This window comes from Pogona vitticeps, chromosome 2 (genome assembly GCF_051106095.1).
Source record: "Pogona vitticeps strain Pit_001003342236 chromosome 2, PviZW2.1, whole genome shotgun sequence".
NCBI classification, from domain to species: domain Eukaryota; kingdom Metazoa; phylum Chordata; class Lepidosauria; order Squamata; family Agamidae; genus Pogona; species Pogona vitticeps.
The window spans coordinates 283637812-283660116 of record NC_135784.1 but is presented as its reverse complement, the minus strand read 5'-3'; the positions used below and the strand labels follow the sequence as shown (position 1 = coordinate 283660116).

The following is a 22305-nucleotide window of genomic DNA, read 5'->3' as shown; positions in this document are numbered from 1 at the left end:
CCCAGTGAACAATATATATATATTTTAAAACTATTTAATGGTCTCTGAAAGAAGACAAGTGAGACAGATAAATCTGATTGATCCTAGACAGAGTAATCTTGCGACCACTACAGAAAAGCCGTATTTGAGGACAATGTAACACATGAGTAAGATGTCTTGTTAACTTGGTCAGTGAGCTGGCTATCCAGAGGATGGAACTTCAATTTGCCACTGTTCTTTTCGGGAGAACAGCCATTCTGTGTACCTTTGGGCAAGCTGCACTGTCCAAAAATGCCCCAGAAGAAGAGAATGGTAAACCTCTTTTGAGTACTCTATACCTAGAAAATCCTGGAAAGGGGACTCATTAGTCAAAATTGATCTGGCAACATGTAATTATTATTCTCACATGTAAGAACATAGTTACTAAATACAGTGGTGCCTCGCTTAACGATTTTAATTGGTTCCAAAAAAAACATCGCTATGTGAAAACATCGTTAAGCGAAACACCATTTCTCATAGAGATGCACTGAAAACCGAATAATCCGTTCCAATTGGAACGGATTACCATCCTTAAGCAAAAATCCCCATAGGAAAAAACTTTAAGCGAAACCCATTGAAATGCATTGAAGCCTATTTCAATGGGGGAAAAAATTCACAAAAAAATCAAAAAGACTCAGAACAAAGCCAAATTAAGTTAACGAAGGTTTTATTAGGTGCACTAACGATTCCAATCATTTAAAACATTTTTAAATATGTTAGAATATTTTAAAAATAGCAAAAACGGGGCTGTAAAAAAAAACGTTAAGCAAAACAAGGGGACCTAAATCTGTCAGCGTTAAGTGAAGCATGGTCCCGAAATCGTTAAGCGAAAATCGCCCATAGGGAAAATCGTTAAGTGAAGCACAAGATCCCTCTGAAAAAGCCATCGTTAAGTGAATTTTTCGTTGTACGAAGCAATCGTTAAGCGAGGCACCACTGTATTTATGTTCCCTAATTTCAGATGCTGTGTATCTGATATACTGTAGACTCAAACTATGTTAAACCTATTATTGGTCACATAGATATGTTATTTAGCTTATATTCCATCCTATACTGTTGAAGCACTCTTGGGGCATTTTACAATATAATGATGCATGGAACACCTTGCCTTCTAGCAAGCTAAGTACTCATTTTACCAACCTTGGAAGGATAGAAGCCTGTCAACCATGAGCTGGTTATCTGAATCCATCGGGATCAAACTGCAGTACTGAAATTTAATCACCGCACCATGAGACTCTTTTTTGTTATGACTAAGTTTAGATTTATAAAAAAATCCTTTACAAAAATTTACTATTGAATGGGCATGTAACAAACAGCTGCAAGCAGATTAAGACAACTAAGGTTGTGATTATATGATCAAAATATATTAATGGCTGGATCAGAGTTTTTGAAATCGGGTTAAAGTCACATGATAGTCACAAGAGCGTTTCCCAGGACCCTTTTCCCTAGGAAGCTGGGCTGAGGGCAAAGGCCAGGTCTGCTTGCATGGATGCCATGCTGAGTTTTTTTTTTTCCTGGGATTTCCTTTTGTCTCCTGAGCACATGGCCTGGGGGTGGGGCCTAGGGGTGGGACTTCCTGCTTTATAGGAGCGTTTCCCAGGACCCAGGACCCTTTTCCCTAGGAAGCTGGGCTGAGGGCGAAGGCCAGGTCTGTTTGCATGGATGCCATGCTGAGTTTTTTTTTTCCTGGGATTTCCTTTTGTCTCCTGAGCACATGGCCTGGGGGTGGGGCCTAGGGGTGGGACTTCCTGCTTTATAAGAGCGTATCTGGCCTTAATATGGTAAATAGGAAAGCCAATTAGATTTGCATAAGCCGGCGTGTCAGGAAAGTTTTAAGGATCAGATCATACTTTTGCACTATTAAAGAGCAGGCCGGGTAGGTGGGGCTCGTCAGCCATGGAAGGCAGCCCATCTAGGAGAAGGAAAACTCCGATTTCAAACCTCCACTGCCTTGTGGCTATATCCATTCATGGAAAAGGCTTCAGGAGTTAACCTCGGGGCAAAATCCGGAGCTGGAGTCCCGAAGGCAGCATGTGTCGTTCTGCCAACTCCTGCGACATTGCTGGAACCAGTTGTATTGGCTCTTGCCTTTCCATTGGATCATTTCAGCACTGCGGAGAGGGGGGATCTGCTGCTTGGGTAACAGCCTATCCTCCATATTACCTTACCCGGGCTTCATGCTCTGGAGAGGACACTCCTCGATTCAGAGCATGTTACCATAGTCTCTTGAGACTGAAGGATGCCTATGCCTATGTCAGTCACAGGGTATTTGGACTGGTGTGCGTTTTCTCTTCGGAAAACTTTTAATCCAATTTTAAGCTGTGTTGTACATCAGTTGAGGGGCTACATGGGCTTTGAAAATAATTGCAATTGAGGCTTTGTCCTGCACCCACCCATCTTCACACTGCCCACTCACCCCTGCTGCTGTGGTTAGGGAGAAGGAAGTAAAAGCTCCTTGTCTGTTTAGAAGGCTGGCTTCTTCTGGCCCTTTAAGAATGCCCATTCTGTTCCCTGGCAGGCAGAGAGAAGCAACATTAAGGAAACAGGCACACAGAGAAAGAGAGCTGCTAAGGATTAGAAGGAGACTAGAAGCCAGTACATAGGTCCTGAAAATATTCTGTCCCCTTTTCAGATCCAAAGAACAGCAACCCAGGATGGACTTGATCTACCCTAAACCACTGTCAAGAGTCCCATTTGTACTCGCACACTACACCGCAGAAATCATGGTTGCATGGCTTTGCAGTGGAGCAAAAACACTGATCCAAGGCATGGATTCTCATGGAACCACATGATTTTTACAGAGGATCATCCCCAAGCCACTGTCCAATCTGTGAGCAGAGATGGTGCCTACGAATGAAGAGTGGTTGGGGATGATCCTCCATAAAAATCATATGGGTCCATGAGGATCCATGTCTCAGATTGTTGTCGTTGTTTTTGTTTCAGCAGCTGGTTTGGGGAAACCCAATCTTCATCAAACTTGCAGGGATTGTAGAGGAGAGTCAGGGGAAGCTTCTCTGTGATTTTGATGTCTCTACATGCCTGGGGGAAACTTTCCTGAGGGGCCACTCTTTGTGGGTGTATAACTCAGACATCTGACACCCAATCGACACCAAAGATTTTAGTGTCTCCATGTGCCTTTATAGCCAAACAAACCAAAAACTACTAAAAATCATTGATTCATATTTGTTGGGGACTGAATTAGGAATATTTGAAAAAAGTTGGTGATTCATTTTTTAATTTGTGCTCATCTCTACTGTGTAGTTTACATAATATCAGAGAAGTAAGAGTTAAATCTTTAAAATGTTTAAAACCATAAGCTGTAAACTAAAATGAGCAGGTATGAATGTTCTGTGTATTTCACATTTGACATAAATAGTGGGACATGAAAGTGCAGCTGTATTTGGGAAAAATGCACTGGTGCGCACCTCTTTCCTTTTTAGTTATCTTGTTGCTGCTATATTCTCTTCATATTTTCCATTTAATTGTCCTCAAGGCACACATATTAAGCTAAATGTGACTTTCAGTCATGCCATAGATAAATGGTTCCCTGTCTGTCATTGTTGAGAAAGGAGAATGCCTTCCGATTGACTTTGAGTGATCTACAAGGGGAAGTTAATCTATCAGCTCAATAGAAATGGCTGCTAATTTTAAATGTCTAGCTTCATTTTTTTCTAGCAGAAATGCCTCCCACCCATCACCATTAAATGGTCTCAATCAAATTGCAGCCATTCCCTTGTGTGTTGTTACCAAAAGGTAATAGTTCATGCCTCAAAAGTTCTCAAGGGTGCAATCATGTTGATAACTATGTCTTGTATTGAATCTTATTGGTAAACTAATAAAACTAACTACAGAATTGTGATATAGAAGTCAATCTCAGCTTGAACAAAAATATATATTAGCCAGAATCCTGTTGTTTAGTGATGTTTAAAATGCACTGGAGAAAACTGTAGGAGAAAATTACTCCAAGTTAATGAATTGCCACATGTATTTGTGTGCACCTTCTCACATGACTGGCAGAGCGCAAAGGATGCAAGCAGGAACTTGTTAACTAGCAGCAATTTGCCACTGCAATTTACAATATTGTACTTCCACTGGCATAACTCATTAATAAGATACTAGCCATTTTTTCTTGATCATGCCATGCCACCACCCCGGCCATATTTGAAATCATTCATAATCTAACTGGCATTTGATATAATGTGTTATTTGTAATTAGTGAATTGGTAAACGGTAGCCCACCACACACATATTTCAGTGGCCTATATATCAGTGACTTTAGGAACACTGTGAATGTAAATATGTACTGATTGACAACTTACTGCATGTTTGAGCATATTAGTAACATTATCATAAATTTTGTATTTCTATATAATGTTAGCTGATGAGGATATGATGCACTTGTTTCATTGCTGGAATAAAATCTGTTTTACCCATTAAAGTACTCCCCCCAATTCTATTTAATAACAAGATTTACCAGGAATTTTTGAGAACAATGACCAAGCCAGTTGTGCAGTAATGTGTTCTTCATAGGAAAACTCGCAACTGTTTGCACGTTTCTTGTTCTGATATTTTGATTTCTTCTATTGCATTTAGAAGTCATTATATCACAAGAAGCTCATGGCAGATAACATAAGAATTAATTTTAGATGGACTGTCAAACCAAACAAGCCCTTTCTGCTCCCATGGCATCCTCTCTTCATGCATTTCACTTGAGTTACTTTGTTTTTAGAGCTTGCTGTTACATCTGAATTACTGTTTGTGCTGAAGAGTGTGAGAGAATAGAAACATAAAGGGACCTAGAGCTTGTTCCTGCTTATCAAACAGGTACATATACACATACACATGCACATTACTTTTTTTTATTTTTTTATTTTTTTATTTATTTATTTATTTATTTATTTATTTATTTATTTATTTATTTATTTGGATTTTTACCCAGCCCCTCTAGACTACGTCTACTCAGGGTGGCTTACATAGGTTAAAACACATTAAAATAAACATATATAATACAATTATTACAGTTAATTCTAACCAGCATGTTTAAGAGTATTTAATTTTGGATAACAAAGCAGGTAAGTTGTGTGCTCTTTCAAAAATATTGTGACAATTTTGCTGGAGGAGAACAATTCTAGAAAATAGTATTTTATCTGCCTTCCCTGTTTGAACTCACTGTGCAGAAGTGGGTGTCAAGAAACTCCTTCAGCTTCACTACTGCACTTTTCTCAACCACCTTTAGAATGGGACAGAGAAAATGCACTTTGGACCACTGACCTTACTGGCATAACATGTAAAGAGATGAGATGGACTCCCTGATCTGCATAAAACAAGAGGTCCGCAGTCTCAGAAAACAACACCGTGGCCTCTCAGCCATGTGGAAGGAATTACTCTCCCACAATCTGTCTGCAGTTAGGTTTCTTACAAGTTACAAATGCCCATATAAGAGAAAAGCAGAGCATGGAAATTTATGTTCAACAAATAATTATAGTTTGAAGACCCATAAAGTAGTTATATTGTTCCTTTTTTTAAACCTATTTTCTGCTTTTTCATTTCCACATATTTACCAAAATTGTTACACTTAAAATAAGTAAAAGACTACATTTCAAAATAAATATTTTTCATGAACAGCGTAACCAATAAATAAATAAATATTATAATTGCAATGTTAAAAAAATAATACCTTAGTCATGGGGACATAAATCAATTACATCTAAGCAGTTATTTGTTAACTAGTAATTTCTAAATTCTGGTTCTGATTATGTCATTTGCTTTCAGCCTGTCAGCAGTTTTAGGAAAACTATCAGCCAGCAAGAGCCACACGGTTTATTTCTGCTCTCATGGGTTTTATAACAAAGACAGCTGTGCTCTAACACCATGTCAATAATAGTACTTGATGTCCTCAGTGGTAGCATGGGCAGCCCATGCTGGTATATGATGCCCTTTCAGAAAGGCACTGCAACAATCAGCTTCAGGATTTTGTCATCTCATCACCAGTCTACACATTTATGGTGGGCTAAAACATGTATGCTTCCTTACTACCTGGCATCAGAATATGTCCAGTGTCACTAGAAGACTATCATTCCACATGTAGATTCCCAGAGACAGTACTGCCTTGAGTTCTGTAAGTTCATTTGAATGAGCCCAGCGCTGGTAGTTACAAAGCATCGGTACAAATCTGTTAAGGCAGTTGAGCAACTGTTGTTTTTCAGATGTGCAAAATGTATCTCCAATTTGTCTCTTCTGTTAAATTATAAAGGACTGTCCTTAATCAAACAGGAAAAGAAGCTTTGTAAATCACAAGCAAGAAAAAATTATTACAGGCTTTGGGCCTCAACAACAGAACAACACAAAAACATACATTTATGTGGATACTTTGTTCTTTAAGGAGGAGCATTAGGGTTGATTTTAGATTTGCTTATCTGTTTTTAACAACCACAAACATGTTGTTAGTGTTCGAGAGAAATGAAAGTGGCAAGATTCATTTCTGACTTAATGGAGGAAAAGGCTCGCCTCAGGATTCTTTTCAGATAGATATATATATATATATAATGTTTGTCTATAACTGAGGTCAGGATGTGGGGTGCATGGGCCAGAAGCTATGGCTCACTTGTAGATCATGTAGACTTTCCATTCACTTGAGCACTTGATAACTGTAATTATTTTAGAAATGATTTTATAGTCCCTAAAATTTAAGACGACTTACAATTGTAATAAAATTATGCTCCTCCAACAAGCATATTTAAAAAATCTACCCTCATCAGAGGGCTGTTTATTGTGATTTGCACATATTATAGCTTTACAGGGTAAGGTTTTCCCACAGATTTTGGATAGAGAGGACAATTGTATGACCTTAAAAGAAAGATGAATGCATAAACTTATGCTGTCCATTGAAAGAAACAGGAAAGATCTTCTGGCTGAGGACAGTTTCTCCAATACTGAAATCTGAAGGTATTGGACTTTTGATGCATGTAGAAAGTTCCTCAGCACACATCTCAGAAGACTCCCCCTTTCCTATCTTTAAATTGCTGCATTGGAAAGACATAGGTGAATTTTAAGGGGGAGGGGAACACAGAAAAACAAACCACTTCACTATGATAGCTGAATCAATTACCACAATGTTTGAAATACAGTACCAACTTTTTTCTTAGTTTAGTGTATGTACCCCAGGACTAAAAATTACTGTGACTTGCAGAAAACAGCTAGTGTGATTGGGTTCGTTAGAAATTTGAAGCAGCTCCTCTTTTGGCAGGAAATGACTGAGTCTCTTAAAATATTGAGATTTATTTGGTTTAACATTTGGTGGTTCAACAACAAATTTTATAGGTTCATAATAAGTGAGATCTGGCAACTGTAAGTATGAAGACAAGGACTCTGTATGTAAAGTGGCAAGGTTCACTGAGGGGCTGGTCCAGAAAATTCCCGGTTAGTGGGTTTCCTCATTGGAGCACCCCGAACCTCACAAATTGTCCCATAACAAGGGTGTCTGGCCCAATCTCCTTCTGGTGGTGGTTGGCTGAAAGACTGGTCTGGTCAAATTACCTTCCTCAAGGGACCTGGTCCCCGCAGAAAGACCACAACTGTCCATTCTAGCAGCGCTGTCGATATTCACTTTCCCTTTGACAAGTTGGTGTTAGGTAGTAATCCTCCTACCTTCAAATTAGGAAAATCTAATAACCCGCACACTCTTTCATATCTCTGTTCACCGTTTTCTCTCTACTTTTTTTTCCTTTTTGCTTCTCTCTCCCCCTCTTCTCTGATCTTTTATATCCTCCTCCCACATTGGTAGAATTAACTCCTCCTCCTTTTTTCGTCTTCCTTCCTCCACTAAACAGACTTCTATTGGAGGGGATGGCTCAGTCTCATCATTCTCTCTCTTTATTTCTCTTTCACAGTTAGTCAGGCCTATTGTCTGACATCTAGAGCAAACAAAAGATATGTTTATATCAAAGTGTCCAGAATGCTTTATGCTCACCTAAGGCCTCATTTTGCAAGAGATATTTCATTTCATTTTAGTGTTTTGTTGGATGACTCATCATAGCTTGCATTGTGCTTGTTTGAATGTCAGCATGTGGGGGTTCTCTGAAATACCTTGGTAAACTTTCAATAAAAGAAAAGGGACAACCCAGAGCAGTGCATAAACACTCTTTAAATATTCAGCAATCCTCCCCTTTAGATATGTATGTGGGTTGTCAGTTGCCCTGGGTTCTTTGGCAGAAACTGAACTGAAGAAGGAGATGTAGATTCTGGTCCTAGAATGTTGCTTTGTGTTGAGGTAAAACAAAAACGCACATTTATGTGGATATGTAAATCCTCCTCATAACAAGTATTCCTTTTATAACACAGTTGAGTTACACTGCAAGGCTTATATGTTAATGTAAGAAGGAGAGTTCTTCACACCTTAGCTAATTATAAACTTTTATGACAGAAAAGTGTACCAGTGAACCCTAAACGATTAACAACCTACTGATAAGGGCTCAAGATTGCAGGAAAAATGCTAATAACACTCTGAGACTAAGGTGTGTCCTTGATCATGAAGACTTAATGCCAAGTGACACCTCTCATCAGAATAACAGAAGATACCATTGGATGGGTAAAGAAAGTAACACACACACACACACACACACACACACACAACTTAAGAGGAGTAAGACAAATGACAGGGAATCCAGTATTTTTCTAAAATAACAAAGAATCTTGTGGCATTTTAAAGCTAACGAATTTTATGTGGCATAACCTTTTGTAGAGTGTGGCCTACTTCAGATGCTTTTGAGTTTGGGGCAATATTCAATTCCTGAAATAGTATTCTGATGTGTGCCCTTCACTTCCCAATAGTGTCAGTATCAGTTTTGATTATCAAGTGCCCCTTCCAACCTGTTCCGTTTTGGTTTTACCTAGTCCATATGTGCTTGCCTTTTTGGTTAGTCTAAGGCCCTGGTTACATGAGGGAAATGTTATGTAGTTATCCACCAGTTGTGGGGTTTTTTTCCTAGTCACACAATGTAGAATCAAGACCGAGACGTTTTCCCAGCTAGCAGTGTAACTGCAGACTATTTCCCCATCGCCAGGAGGGTTGTGTTATTTTGTACCATTGTTGTACTGGGGCATTCCTTACAGGGATTGCTTGTGTGCATGATCTGCCCTGCTTCTCTTCAGAACTGAAGCCAGGAGGGCGGCACCATTACTACCACGCACACACATTTTTTAACAAAATTGTTCCCAATATGTCAATATGTTGGTAAATGTATGTTACTGGGGAGTGGGGCGCCACCATTACATTTGTGGCAAGTAGTAATTTTTCTTTCCTGTGGGAAGATACATTGAAACATTGGCATGTCAATGTCACCGGGAGGAGGGTTGATTGACAGTACAGTACTGCGACATGGATATCCCAAGTCCAGTTGTGTGCAATGCATTTCTGCTGGAGCAGACAGTGCAACAGAGGAACACTTTACTAAACAGAAACCCCTTTCCCAATCAATTTCCCCTCTAATCCCCCCCCCCCCGTGTGGAGGGCTGAACCCAAGTAGGGTTCAGTTGCGACAGGAACTAAAGGGGCTGGAAAAGATAGCTGTGGGTGCATGGGGGAGGAGGAAAGCTGTGTGGAAGGAGCGGAGTCAAGCGTGCTTCTGCAGTCATAAACCTTATGTATGTATATGTGTGTGTGTGTGTGTGTATGTGTGTAATGTGTATATTTATATATATAACATTTTTCTGTCTTGCTTCAAGGGGCAATTTAGTCCCTTGATTTTTATATATATGCAAAATCCAGAAAATAAACCGGTACCATCGTATAACTGGCCATAATGATTCAAATACGAGGAAATAAATTGGTGCTGCTAAAAGTTCTTGCGATGTTCATCCCGGGATATAAACAACAAGACCATGATTCAGTACAATAGAGGTATGGAAAGTATTGGAAGAACTAGAAGACATTTCCCTTGTGTGACCAGGGCCTAAGAATAGCTTGCTGTACTTTAAAGGGGGCATTGGGAGACAGGACTACAACTGCACATATTTCTGCTTGAGTACAATCTATATTGGGATGCTAATCATTTGACTGAACTTGTGTTTGAGCAGATTATTTTCAAATCATATCTGAAATATTTTACAAATTACAATTGTCCTGATGCGTAACCTGTATTGTGGACAAGCAGCTACCATTAGGATGGATTATTGAGGCACAGAATGTTTTTTTCATAGGCAAAGGTATCAAACAACAGTGCATTTTGTCCCCTTATCTCTTCAATCTGTAAGCAGGACATATACAGAAAGCTGGACTAGATGCCAAAGAAGTGAAAATTTGTGAACAAAACATCAATATATTTGTGAAGGCTTTCACGGCCGGGAACTAATGGTTGTTGTGGGTTTTTCGGGCTCTTTGGCAGTGTTCTGAAGGTTGTTCTTCCTAACGTTTTGCCAGTCTCTGTGGCCGGCATCTTCAGAGGACAGGCGTAGCACTCTGTGCTCTGGTCTACTCCTGTCCGCTGAAGATGCCAGCAAAACATTAGAAAGAATAACCTTCAGAACACGGCCAAAGAGCCTGAAAAACCCACAACAATCAAAACATCAATAATTTAAGATATGCAGATGATACCATCTCACTTGCAGAAAGTATCAATAAATTGGAATAACTTGTGCTGAAAGTTAAAGAAGAAAGTGCCAAATCACGGCTGCAGTTGAACGTAAAGAACAACAACAAAAATTGTAACTACAGAAAAACTACACAACTTTAATTATGAAAATGACGAACTTGAAATTATTAAAGATTTTGCAAGCCTCGGTCACCAGAGACTGCAGCCAAGAAATTAGAAAAACCTGAGACTTAAAGATGTGTCATTGGAGACTAAGGCTAAAATAATCTGTAATATTGTATTCCAGATCACTATGCACATGTGTGAAAGCTGAACAGTTAAGAAAACAAGAAAAAAAAAATTGATTCATTTGAAATCTAGTCCTGGAGGAGACTCTGGACTGCCAGAAAGACAAACAAGTGGGTCCTGGATCAGATCAAGCCTGAACTATATCTCAAGGTAAAAATGATGAAATAGAGGCTGTCGTAATTGGGCACATCATGTCTGGTAAAAGCAATAATGCTGGGAAAAGTTGAAGGCAGCAGGAAAAGTTGAAGGGAACATGGAAAAAGGAAGACCAAACATGAGATGGATCAACTCCCTAAAGGAAGCACAGACTTGAGTTTTCAAGAATTGAGCAGGAGATTTCTCATTCATAGGCTGCTGTGGTGTTATTTTTAATTTTTTTAAAAAATACTGTAATTTGGCATAGCACTAGAACAGAATGACAGATGGGGGGAAAAATCCAGAGGTTTCCCTGCAGGCCAGCATATGAGTATGGAGACAAACAGACAGATGGGGAGGTGGAAAAGGAGAGGAAGATGGGGCTGAAACTGACTGGAATGGATAAACTGGGGGGGGGGAGATTTGAAACTGATGAGCCATTTTGAGTAGATTGTCACTGGATCAGCACATTTTGACTAGATCAGTACTTCTAGGCTTGTGAAGGAAGAATATACACATATGCACAGGTGAAGGAGAAGGAGCAAAGAAGGCAGACCAGTGAGTAGCAAACCCAACAGACACAATTTACACCGAGATGTTCACACGTGCCAAAACAATTCAAAATAAATTTATTTGACATCCAAGTAAAAATAAACAGCCCTCTAGCAAAAGAGGAAAAGATCTCACTTACAGACTAAAAAACACAATTCTCTGTCAAAACTATCCATGCTTCTAGGTGCATTGTGTAGTCACCTTTAAAAAAAATCAATTTAAAACATGCTAAACCTGATTCAAATATTTTTTCCCCCTAGCGTAATTATGCTGTCAATCACCACCCCATCCTACACTACCCTCCAAACCAGTGGCAGTTAAATGCGGCATAGATATATCACGTCACTTCCACCAATCCCATTTCTTACGGCTACACTCTTACACACATTTGCCTGGGGAAAACTTTTAATTACACATGCACAGGATTGCACTTATTTTGCACATCCCTAATTTTAGCACACTGCACTCATTGTTATATGGGAGCAATTATATTCAACCATTAATGGATCAAGAATGTTGTCCCCATATCAAACTTTGTTCTTTTTTGCTAAAAAAAACAACAAAAAACAAACACACCCCAAAATAAATAAGCCATATGTACATTTACTTGCACTAGCCCTGCTGTAAAGATGTTTCCACGCAGTTACTTGCCACTCAGATATGTAGACAGGCTGTCATCATTTGCCACCCAGTGCCCCTGCTGTCTTGCTTCAATTTTTTCAAGCCCTACAGCATTATTGTTTGATGTGTCTGGTGGGGGAATTAAAGCAGATGAAGACTGAGGATACCACTCCCTTAGGTAATATGTATTCCAATTCCCTCCAGCTATCTTGCCCTTACTCCTCATATTGGCCTGACCCCCTGCACTTGAGACTATGGAATAATTAAAACTCCTCTCAGTTAGGTGAAGCAGAGTTAGATAAGGAGCTGAGATTCTGCAAAGATGTACATACGAACTAGCTTATCTGGCAAGATGTATATTCTTATAAGCAACATGGCTGCAAGTTAACTCGCATGCACAAATTAGCAGAAGAGGAAAGAGGGACAGGGAGAGAGATTGATGTGTTGGAATAACTTGTGGGCCCAATAACAGAAACATTGCTATTTCCTAATAATCCAGAAGGAAACAAATGCTGTGACATATTGAAATTTTTTAAAATATTCTTTAGATAAATGCAATCAAAAGACAAAAGAATACGGTAATTGAATTTGATACTATCTCTATATACCTAGGATTATTTTTTTAAAAAAAATATTTGTATAAATCTCAAATTAAAAATCTGATATATGAATAGGAGCAACAGGACTTGAATTCTAGATCCATTTGACAATTCTGACCATCATAGCATGCATCAGGAGTCATGCCAGATACTTCATAACAGTTATTCACAGTGGAAAATACATTCATTTGGTAGGCGCTCAAGGAATATTGCTCTTGATTAAAAGAAACCACTAGGAGACTTTTTACCATGAACAGCAAATCATGTGTAAGAAACAAAAGTGCTGATATGAATTTTAAATATAACATCTCATCTGGCAAAATGGTACTACATCATGTCAGACTGAGATTATTCATATATTTTTTTAAAGATGCCAAACAACTCTCATATAGGCTGCAATCCACTTCATTCTATGCCTGAAGAGCTATTCTTAGACAAAAGGTTGTCAGGTTTTTCCCTGGCAAATCTTGGGAAGCAGCTTGGTAGAATGGAGAGGAACAGAGGCCTGGGTTTGATACTGAAATAATAAATCCTTTCCATCCCTTCAAAGCCAAAGATAACAGATGTAAGAGTTGCACTTCCCATCTTGTCCTTTTTCTTGGTCTCAACAGCTGAAAATCCATTTCATGTTTTTCCACTTTTCCTTTTCATAGGAATGGAGATACTCATTCTCAGTCTCAAGTTCACCTCAGCCAGCTTGCACAAACCATTGGACTGTTTGGCAGATAAATGAATTTACTTAATGATGTCTACATTCTGCCTTTTATGATACAAACCCCTTCGAAGCTGACTTACATGAGAAATCTTACACAAACTTATTTAGAATAAATTCTTAAAGGAGCCCTATGCAAATACAATCTGGGGCAGACCTATAGTTCTTGGGATAGATCCATGGTTGTCATGGAGGACATGAAACCTTAAGCCACTCCTGACACATGGAAGGAACTCACACCAACTTTAGCCAGCATAGCTAACCATAAGGAATTCTAGGAATTGCTATTTGACAACTTTTGGAGGGGCATCTTTTGCTCATATTTTTTAACAAGTCATGAATAAAAAAACAGTTCAGGAAAAGATAATCCAGTTAGAGCTGATATCTCAGGAGCAGCTCTCCTTCCAATCTCTGGCTAAAATGCAGCCTGACAGAACAGCATTGGGGATAGCATTGCCAGACCCAAATTTATCTTCAAAGATTAAGACAACAGAAATCTGATAAATAATCACATAGTAGCTATATCTGCTCAATAGACTTGTCATTTAAAACTTTTGTGTCTTTTAAATGTTTCTTCTGAGTCGGACCCCCAGTATTAAAATGTTAGCTCACTTGGATGCCTCCATGTATACAGTTATATGTAGGGAAGTCTCCTTCCATATAGATGTCTGCACTATATCTATCTATATTAGGGAAAGAGATACCAGAATATGCACAGTATCAGAGTAGGCTACTAGTGTAGGCTACTAGACATGGCCTCCTCTCTCAGAAGTCCGGAAAAGTATTTTTAAAAATGCCCAGAACTAGAGGCTCCTTTAGATGACAATTAGTGCCTTTTAGATCAGATTACTTTTGTACACTTTAAACAGCTGCATTTAACAGGGATTTAAAGTGTTATCAGGAGCTGTTATAGTGTGGTGGGTTGGAGGACCAGGGGCCAGGAATTTAAAATCCAGTGTGCCTCCTAACAGACCAGCTGAAATCACCTGAGTATGTACAGCTGTTGCACAGCTCAAAACCATCACCAGAAAGAGGGACTGGTAAATCACTTATGAATACTTTATACCTAGGGAACATCAGGAAGATCACCATAAGTCAGAAATGATCACACATCATCATCTTCATCATCATCATTACAGAACGAGTTTCTCGGTAAACATCACATGAAATTCCTCATTTTCTCAAATAATATGAGACAGCTGGTATAGAGATGTATATTGTAGAAGTACATGTAAATTAAAGTGTAACCAAAGTATTCACTAATACACTGTGCATCAGTGTTCCATTTAAATTAATCAGGCCAATTTTCCCTTCACTGTGAAGTAACTTTCTCGAGGATGATCAAAATACTTTGACACACACTTCCAGTGGTGAAAAAATGCTCTTAATAAAATAAAGTCTTGAAAACAGTATAGCCAAATGCTAAAGGAGAGAACAGATCTGCTGTCTAATTTGCTATCAGAGAGTACAAGGAAGCTTGCACCTAAAACCTTTTTTAAAAAATATCTCCCCATCAATGCTATTCTAAAGCATCTGGTGCACGTTTGTTAAACAGTGCAATACACATGCACAATCACACATGCATTTGTCATTCTAAAACAAAACAGCCAGATTCAATAGTATGCATTCTCAGACAAAAATGAAGTTTCAGTCATTTCAATGGGCATTGATTTCAGGTACAAAAGCATAAGACCCAGAGCTTGGAAAATGACTTTGAAAAAAAAAAATAGTTATAGATCCAAGACCTCTACACCACCATGTAGTTCATTTCTATTTTAGTTATAACTTTGCAAAAAGCAACACTCTGTTTTCCCATTATTTGGAATTAAGTTTTGGTCACTTAAAAATAACCGAGTTTTCCCAGCTGCTTCCTGTGGCAAAAATAGACTTTTCTCCTGTCTACGTTATCATCACCTCAACAGGCAGAGTAAGTCATGAGACAGCAGCATAAGCAAAGGCATATGACCCTAGAATTGGAACTGCATGATATTTCTTCTCAACCAATAAATGAGACTACATATGTACAGTTAATGTATTCGCGAAGGCTTTCACAGCTGGGATCTAATAGTTGTTGAGGGTTTTTCGGGCTCTCTGAAGGTTGTTCTTCCTAACGTTTCACCAGTCTCTGTGGCCAGCATCTTCAGAGGACAGCACTCTGTGCTTTGGTGTAGTTGGCTTGGGAGTGGACTATTTGGGCTTTTGTCTTTTTCTGTAGATGGGTGATTAGTGTGTATTGTTGTGGGTGTATTGTTGTGATAAGAAGGAGAGATTATCTGTCACTGGTTGATGGGTGTCATTAGCTAGTCTTCTGTGTGCAGTGATCCCTGGTTCTTGTGGCTGGGTAGAGTTCGTTGACATTTTGCATGCTGTATTTTTGAGAGCTGGGAGCCAAGTTTTGTTGAGTTTCAAACTTTCCTCTTTTTTTGTTGAAGTTCTGCTGGTGCTTGTGGATTTCAATGGCTTCCTGTGCAGTCTGACATAATGATTGCTGGTGTTGTCCAGTATTTCAGTATTTTGAAATAGAATTTCATGTCCACTTTGTTTTAGGGCATGTTCAGCTACTGCAGATTTTTCTGGTTGTTTTAGTCTGCAGTGTCTCTCATGTTCTTTGATTCTGGTGTGGATGCTTCATTTTGTGGTTCCAATATATACCTGGCCACAACTGCAAGGTATCCGGTATACTCCTGCAGTGGTGATGGGGTCCCTTCTGTCCTTTGCTGACCGTAATATTTATTATATTTTTGTGGTGGGCTTGAATACTGTTTGTAGGTTGTGTTTTTTCAAAAGTTTCCCCATGCGGTCCGTGCCCTCTTTGATGTATGGCAGAAATACTTTATTTGTGGGTGGCTGTTTTTCTTCTTCAGTTTGGTGTTGTTTGCTTGGTTTGATGGCTCTTGTGATTTCATTTTTGGGGTAGCCATTTGCCTGTAGGGCCCAATTCAGATGGTTGAGTTCAGTGCTGAGAAACTGAGCTTCACAGTTCCGATTTGCACGGTCTACCAGTGTTTTGATTATGCCTCTTTTTTTCTGTGGGTGGTGGTTGGAGTTTTTGTGTAGGTACCGGTCTGTGTGGGTGGGTTTTCTGTAGACCTTGTGTCCCAGTTGGAGGTCAGTTTTGCATAGGACCATGACATCTAAGAATGGGAGTTGGCCTTCTATTTCTTTTTCCATGGTGAATTGTATATTTCGGTGGATGCTGTTGAGATGGTTGAGAAATTCTTCCAATTTTTCTTCACCGTGGCTCCAAATTGCAAAGGTGTCATCCACATATTGGAACCAGACTGTGAGGGGTGCCGAAGCCAGGGCAAGTTTTTCAAAATGCTCCATGTAGAAGTGTAGGAGCATTTCGAAAAACTTGCCCTGACTTGCCCTCCATGTAGGAGCATGCTGTCCTCTGAAGATGCCGGCCACAGAGACTGGTGAAACATTAGGAAGAACAACCTTCAGAACACCGCCAAAGAGCCTGAAAAACCCACAACTACCAATGTATAGTTAAAGGAATGAAAATGTTCTTAAGTTCACAAGTTAATCATGACAGAATAAAGAAAATGTCACACTGAATTTCTTGCAACATACAGCTCATATTCTTGTTCATTTTCTATTACTGAATTCCTTTAGGTCTGGGACCAAATCTTTGTACTCTCGAGACCAAATACTTTTCTATGCCACCAGAGGGAGTGGCCTATGAAGCTTGAAATCTTCAGAAGAAATGGAAAAAGATGTTCCAGGATACCTTTTTGCTTCCTTTGTTTTCATAGCTTTAAAAATGGTACAGAAGGTTTGCTAAATCCCACATGAATGCCCTATCAGTGTCTGTTAAATATGAAGTAGGTACTTGGAGGGTAGGGAAAGACTTCTTCAGCAGCAGATCACAAATCACAAGTACAATTCAATTCACAGAAAAGTCCTTTTTTGTCTATCCTGAATTTTCTAAGTTTCCTAAGCAAGATTATATCAGGTAAACAATGTGGAGAAAGAGTTATTGCACTACCACTCACAGGACCACAGCCTACATGCCTTTTAACTGACTTCATGCCTTTTAACTTTTAAAAAAATATAGATCCTGCTTATGGTTCTCCTGGGTCCTGTAAGTTCTAGAGAGACACTGCCAGATCAGATCTCATCAAATAATATGAAGTATAAGGGAAGTTGGGCTTTATTGGTTTTCCCCCAATGCAAATTAGCATTACTTTCAACTTGTATTAAGCCTCCTTTGGTATTTTGTTGCCATTGCCCAGGACTATATTTTGTTGCTCCTCACTTGGGTTTCCATCATTGTAGCTATAGTAATTCCATCATTGTAGCTATAGTAATTTTGTACCATTTGCAAATTTAATACATTGTTCACTCCTAACTCTAGCTAGTGAGGTTAAATAATACTGACTTGTAATTTCCTAGCTTTCAAATTCATGCACACACATCCCATTCACCATGGTGTTAGATTGGCTGCCTTTAAATCCTTCATGTTTAAATTTACATATTAAAATGATCAAATCACTCCAAATAACCCCATTTTGAAGTATATGCCATGATATAAATAGCACACAAATTCCTAGATCATGAAAAGCCCTGTTTGTTGTGAGCTGTGAACCCAAATGCCCATTCACCCACCAAACCTGATCATTTCTTTTCCTTAGGAACTGCATACACTTACTTACCATTATGTTTCAGAACAATAAGTAGATAATACAACTTTTAAACTCAAGTACCTCTTTCCTCCTCTTGCTGCCTTCTTTTTTGATAACATTATAAACAGATTTGATGGTCTGAAAAACTTTTAGTGCTTTTATGGTTGACTAATACAATTCCCAGTATGGACAGAGTGACAGACTAGGAATCAGGAGATCAGAGTTCAAATCCCTGCTTAGCCATGGAAACTTACTGGGGGAATGGAACTGGTAAAACCATTCTTTAAATATCTCACTTACCTTGAAAACCCTATTAGGGTCCCTATAGGTCAGTTCAAACTTGACAGCACAGAACAAACATAATACACAGAAAATCACAAGATAGATTTCAAATGTTTTATGACCAACACAGGCACTTCTGTCTTTTCCCCAGAAGAAAGCGAACTTTGATTGGGGAAGGGAAATCAGGATATGGATTCATACCCGTCCCAATTTCCCTTCCTCATCCAGAATAGGTAAAGGAGGAACAGTAAGGTGCCTGGTTTTAACAAACCATTCTCATCCTCATTACACTAAAATAATAAGTTGACTCACAGTACTAAAAAACATTAGATTCAACATTTTATAAGACTGATATAGCAATTTTGTCATGATTTGAATGATGAACGCTTCATAGCAACAGCTATATTTAGCAATATGTTATACTTACAAAAACAAAGTTAAACAAAGTGCAGTAAGAAGTTTCAAGGAAAAACCTGAGTGTTTTGTTAAAAATAAAGGACAAAAGCTGGTGAACCTTTCATTGATCTGACTGAAGCATCTCCAGCTCTGAGGCTCTCAAATGCAAAACAGTAAGAATTAAGAATGGTCCTATTACCATAACACAACGGTCTGTTAGTGTTCTTTCCTCTCTTTAGAGAAGTATGGCTGCTAAATGAAGTACAGCTGCTTTCATAGCGGACCAAATATGATTTTTAGAATAATGTGCTGCAAAGATGTTCTAGCTGTAAAAAGGGGGGGCACATCTTTGTGCTTTACGACATACTTGATGTCTTGCTAAATCATGTTGTAATTTTTATATTTTGAGTAAAGCCTTAGTTCTGGATTCAGTATGAATCACAAAACAAGCTTTGCAACTATGTTATTCAAGTCTGCCTAGTTTGCCATAATGAGACACTTTTGCAGATAAGTCAGATGCCCAAAAAATCCCAGAAGCAGCAATACGCTTATGCACTAAGGGCAAGCATAGGCCAATGTGTTTTCCAAACCTCCTTTGAAGGCTTATTCATATAACGTTGTGAGTGATGCACTGTCAAGAACACATGGACTTTGCCAACAACAAAGGCATATTTTAAACACAACAGAATTTAAAATGCAACTGTTTCTTTAGCACTTCACAGTTTTGTAAAAATACAGCAATTTTGACAAAAATATAGCAATTTTAACAGAATTACTTTTTTAATATAAAACATCACAAACTGTAAGGTATAAAACATGTAAATATTAACATATTAACTATATCTTTGTCCTAGTCTGAAAAGCTGGTAAGTTCTCATAAAGCTGTTTTAGTTTATTTGCAGAACTGCACCCAGTAAAAGTTCATCACTGCTTTTCATTTAATATAAAATTTGCAAGTTGAACCCTTAATTTCTTCCAAGTATATGTATGACCTTATTATTAGCTCTTTGTAATAACATTATTTTCAGGGGCACATCAGACAGTAAAGGATCTGCTGATCTAGTAGTGACCTCTGTGCCATTTGAAGAGGTTCTGTGATGTACCTGGAAAGAAAAATCTACTTTTGTCTTTGGTATATATAATATCACCTTTCTTAGATTCTGTATCTTCATTTCTTTCAGTTGTGTTCACATTTAATAAAGTGTTCTCCCATTACAAAAAACCAAAACCAAAAAAATCTCTTGCTTGTCATCTCCACCCAAGTGAATCACTAGAGTACAAGGCCTACAGCATGGGTGGCACCTTCATGCCTTGGCCAAACCCTGGAAACCTCTGCACCTGTTCTGCCTCAAGGCTAAAGCAACAATGCAGGACAGATCTTCATCCTCTCCACTCCCTAAAGCAAAGTCTTAGAGTAAAATGAAATAGCTGCTCTGTCTTTCATAAGACAAAGCAAGAAGAGGAGGCTTTGTCCACCTCCATGTTAGGTAAAGGTAAAGGTTCCCCTTGACAATTTTTGTCCAGTCGTGTTCGACTCTAGGGGATGGTGCTCATCCCCATTTCCAAGCCATAGAGCCAGCGTTTGTCCGAAGACAATCTTCTGTGGTCACATGGCCAGTGCGACTTAGACACGGAACGCTGTTACCTTCCCACCAAGGTGGTCCCTATTTATCTACTCGCATTTGCATGCTTTTGAACCACTAGGTTGGCGGGAGCTGGGACAAGCGACGGGTGCTCGCTCCGTCATGTGGATTCGATCTTACAGCTGAAGATCTACAGACCTTACAGAACAGAGGCTTCTGCGGCTTAACCCGCAGTGCCACCACATCCCTTACCTCCATGTTGGAGTGATTTAAAGAACACTATGGCTTACCAAACATATGTGTTCTATGCTGAACAGGCTACAGAAACCCATTTTTGACCTATATGTCAGTCACCGTCACCTGCTAGCATTTATCCAGAAAATGATACCCAAAGATTCTCCCTCACTACTGTTTTACAATGGACCTTGCTCCTAAATCCATGGAACAGCCTCCCCTCCCATGTTTCAGATAATAATGCCTATCATTCCCACCATGTAGTTCAACACATCTGGAAGGCACCAAGCTGAGGAAGGCTGGCCTAAAACATCTGATCACCCTGTATTCTTTTGTATGGATTTTAGGACAACTTGTTTCCTTTCTGGGCTGTTCCACTCATCTCTAAACTCAGGAGGACTACAAACTCATGCACCTACTTGGGAGTAAGCCTTACTGAATTCTGTGCTGTTCTGTCATCCCCTTGTTTTGCAAATCTGCTGGTTTGTAGGGTCACATACCTAAGAAGTATAAAATTATTATAGAATCAGATAGCAGGATTAAAGAAAAGGGCAAATTCTTTTATAGAAACAATTCTGTCCTAAGACAACTTTAAACTTCTGTTATAACAATTATTTTTCTTTCAAAATATAATGTAGGAAATGAAGCCATTTGTCATTAGTTGATATAATATGAAAATATTTTGCCACTTCTTTTCTGATATCACCCCTATAAGCAAGGCTCCTCCAAATCAAAATAAAAACCCTTAGTATCCTTGAAGAGCCAGGTCTGATTTCGACTTCTAAGACATCTGGCCTTGTTTGTTTTTTTCACTAGTGTGAAGACCTTAGTACAATGGTGCCTTGACTTACGAACTTAATCCGTATTGCAATGGTGTTCTTAAGTCAAAACATTCTTAAGTCAAAGCAGCATTTCCCATAGGAATGCACTGAAACCTGATTAATCCGTTTCGGCTGTTTTTGTTCTTATGTCAAGGCATGGTTTGTAAGTCAAAGCATTTGTTCCCATAGGAACGAATGCAAAACCGGTTAATATGTCCTCTACCACTAGGGGGAGAGTTTTTCTTTTTTTAACATAAGATGACTTAGGTTTTTAAAAAAGGGCAGGAAAGGAGGGAGACAGAGAGAAGACAACGAGGGAGGGAGAGAGTTTCGAGTCTAAAACACATGCTAAACCAACACATTTTAAATTCACACATTTTACACCAACACATTTTAAACCAAGCCAGCACAGACCATTGCAAAATTCTGATTTGCAAGAGAAGCATACAGGAACTATTGCAAAAACAAAGGGAGAAGATTAGAAATGCAAAGAGAACAAAGCAAAAAAGCAAGGGAAGCATGCCCGAACCATTGCAAAAACAAACGAAGCAGATCAGGAATGCATAGAGAACAAAGCAAAAAGCATGCAAGACACATCAAAAATGGGAGAAACCCCCCCCAAAGCAACCAACCCCCCCAAAACCCATCCAAAATCGGGGGGGACAAAAAAAACCACATTCCCCAAGACCTAGCAGAAATAGGAAAAAACACTCCAAAAAGGAACCAACCCCTCCATCAGAAATGGGGGGGAACAAAAAAACAAACAGCCCCCCAAGACCCATAACAGCATGGCAACATAACCCCCAAGCTGAAAATCATGCTCCAAAAATACCCAGAACAGTTTTTT

The 22305-nt window shown here is 39.0% G+C and overlaps 1 long non-coding RNA gene across 1 annotated transcript in view; it reads right to left on the bottom strand.

Moving 5' to 3' along the window:
• Positions 1 to 11642: 11642 nt before the first annotated feature.
• Positions 11643 to 22305, bottom strand: part of LOC110073966 (uncharacterized) — a 42813-nt gene continuing 32150 nt past the window's right edge. The window contains exon 7 of the long non-coding RNA XR_013541193.1: positions 11643 to 21137. This is a non-coding gene — a long non-coding RNA (uncharacterized LOC110073966). The remainder of the gene's footprint in view (positions 21138 to 22305) is intronic.